We start from the raw sequence: 3,468 nt of genomic DNA, 5'->3' as shown, positions 1-3,468 counted from the left end.
GAATTGATTGATAAATCCCAGAAGTATTCAAAAGCTTTCAGCTATGATGGTTCATGGCAGTAACCTAGCCATTGCCTCTTCTTCCCTTTGTTTTCCTGGTGTCTCACTCTTCTATCTGTAACTTAATAAAGTAGTATATCTAAATCTTAACCTTGGGGACCCCTTCTAAGAAAAGCCAAACTAAGAGTCACCTCAAGAGATAGCTTCCACAGACAGTTTGTATATGAAAACAGAACAACAGACCTACTCCACCACCTTGCTTTTTCTCTTTAAGAAAAAGATTTATTACCTTTGTTGTTTTCTGTACTGAATCCTTTATTGAAAGATCTGAAATGGTCATCTTTCCTAGGTAACTGGGATTGTTACATATCCTATGACACCCTACTACCACTACCACTATGACTACCACTACCACTAATTGCCACTACCACAACCACCATGCCACTTCCTGCTTTTCCTCATCTTCAAACCTTTTTGGATTATCTTAGCAAAATCTCCTTCTAAGTTCTACATTTTGTTTTTTGTTGTTTTTTTATTTGTTGTTGTTTGTCTTTTTTATTTATTTATTTTTTGCCGTGCACTTCTACGGCTTTAATATTCAAATGGCTGGCACTAAACAGGTGCTCTGAACTGAAAAGTCACTTGAAGGAGCATTCCTGGAGACAGACCCACCCATTCACTCTACCCAGATCGTCTAGTTCTTTTGACCCAGGTCTTAATTTTCATACAACTCATGCTGGCTTTGGTCTCAAGACGTTCCTTCCTTGACATTTTTTGGGACCTGCTACCATCTCTGAAACTTCAAGAGCTTTGTGGCACACAAGTGAGACCAACCTACCTACAGGTTCAGCTCTTTATTGGACAAGTTAACAAAAGCAGTTTAGTCAAAAAGACCAAAGCCCATGTCATCTTCGAATTCCTCAGACTCTTCCTTCTTTGTTTCCACTTTCTTCTCCTCAGCTGGGGCGGCAGCAGTAGATGGAGCTGGACTACCAGCAGGCGCAGCTCCAGCTGCTGGAGCGGGCCCACCAGCCCCTACGCTGCAGATGAGGCTACCAATGTTGACATTGGCCAGAGCCTTTGCAAACAAGCTAGGCCAGAAAGGTTTGATGAGGGCTGCTTTAATGAGGGCATTGATCTTATCCTCGGTGACCATCACCTCGTCGTCCTCGTGCAGGATGAGAGCAGAGTAGATGCAGGCAAGCTCAGAGGCGGAAGCCATGTTGTGGCACTGGTTGAAGTGAGGGCTTCACCCCAACGTAGCCTTAGCTTCCTAGGAAGGACTGAGCACCTTGGTGGCAGCTGAGGAAAGCCTACATCTTGTTTTTAAACTGTAATATTTCTGTTTCTATTTTTGAGATTATAGTGTAATCAAATTTCTCTCTCCCTGTCCCCCTCTAAAAAGCTTGCTTGCTTTCTAAGTCATATCCTCTTTTTCACTGTTATTGTATATATACCATGTATATTATATGTTATGTATATTGTGTGTGTATAAGTTTTGTTACTATATATATATATAGTATAGATTCTGAAAGCCAGTAAGCCCAAGTGAATGCCCTATAAACTCTGAAAGACTATATGTACAGTCCATACTACTATACCCAGAAAAACTATCAATCACAATAGACAGAAAGAAGCAATCTACAGTAAAGCAAAATCTAAGCCAAATCTGTCTACCAATCAATTGCTACAAAGGGTACAAGAGGAAAAACTTTGGTCTGGAGAGGCTAAACACATTCAAGAAGACAGAAGCAGTAAGTAATCCCAAGTAGTAAATCAAAAGAAGAAAATCAAGAGAAGGAAATTACACCATAACAACAAAGCATCAGGAATCAACAAACACTAATTGTAGTCTCCATTCCACAGTACAAAAACACAGATTGGATTACAAATTGGGTTATAAAACAGATTGGATTACAAAACAGGACCCATCTTTTTGCTGCACCCAAGAAATATATTTCAGCGTGAAGAATAAATATCACCTCCAGGAAGAAGGATTTTTTAAAAAGATATTCAAAGCAAAGGAGCCCAAGAAGCAAGCAAATATAGTCATTTTAATATCTGACAAAACAGATTTTAAACCAAAACTAATTAGAAGATATAAGAAAGAATACTTTCTAGCCATCAAAGGAATAATCCACCAACAACAGTGTGTTACAATACTAAACATTTATATACCAAATACAAGGGCACTCAAGTTCATAAAAGGAGCACTACTACAGCTACAATCTCATAATGACCCTGACAGAGAGGGAAATAGGTCATGCAGACAAAATCTAAAAGGAATGCTGAAGTTAAATGTCATATCAAATGGATTTGCCACATATAAACATAACATTTTAACCAATCACAAGAGAATATACCTTTTCTCAGCATCTCATGAAACTTTCTCCAAAACAGAACACATACTTGCACAAAGCAAGCCTCAGCAGATATAAGAAAATTGAAATAGCATCCTGTCTCCTATCTCACTACCTTGGATTTAGCTGGATATCAAGAACAAAAACAACAGAAAGCTTACAAACTCATTGTCAGTGAACAGTTTACTACTGACTGGAAAATAATGGATCATAGCAGAAATAAAGAAGGAAACTAAAATGATTTTTTAGAACTGAATGAAAATAAAAATGCAGCATACCAAACCTATAGAATACACTGAGAGTAGTTCTAAGAGGCAAGGCAATAGAAGTAAGAGGCTATATAAGAAATTAGGAAATATCTCCTATTAGTGACTAAAATATATGCCTAAAATCTCTAGAATCAGAAGAAATAACTCCAAAAAAGTAGATGGAAAAATACTCAATTTCTGGGCTGAAATCGATGAGATAGAAAAACAAACAAAATGCAATTTGTATCAATGGAACAAAGAGTTTATTCCTTGAGAAAATCATTAATACTGACAAACACTTACCCAAGTTTACTAAAAAATGGAGAGAGAAATCTAAGTTAAAACAATTAGAAATAAAAAGGGAAATATTACAGGACATACTGAGGAAATCCACAGATTCATAAGGACATACGTTAAAAACCTATACTTCAGCAAACTAGAAAACGTAAAAGAAATGGATAAATTTCTTGATGTATAGGACCTACCAAAGTTAAATTAAGATCAAATAAGCAATTTGAACAGACTCATAGCCCCAAGTGAAATAGAAAAAGTAATTAAAATCTGCCAAGCAAAATAGCCCAGGGCCAGTTGAATTCATCAAGGATTCATACTGGACCTTCAAAGAGGAATTAATAGCTATACTTCTCAAATTAGTCTGCAAAACATTTTGAGGAAACATTTTCTATCACTTTTTATGAAGTCACTATTCCCCTGATACTAAATCACACAAAAACTCAACAAAAATGAAAACTATAGAATAATATTTCTTATATATGTGAAACTCCTCAGTAAACACTTTCAAACCAAATCTAAAAACACATTAAAAAAAAAAAGACTACACACTGTGCATCCCACAGATG

General features: G+C 36.5%; 1 pseudogene; it reads right to left on the bottom strand.

The window, feature by feature from the left end:
* On the bottom strand, positions 840-1,284 carry Gm5244 (predicted pseudogene 5244; annotated as a pseudogene).

This window comes from Mus musculus, chromosome 19 (genome assembly GCF_000001635.26).
Source record: "Mus musculus strain C57BL/6J chromosome 19, GRCm38.p6 C57BL/6J".
Lineage (NCBI taxonomy): Eukaryota > Metazoa > Chordata > Mammalia > Rodentia > Muridae > Mus > Mus musculus.
The sequence above is the reverse complement of the archived record's forward strand: the minus strand, read 5'-3'. Positions and strand labels throughout refer to the sequence as shown.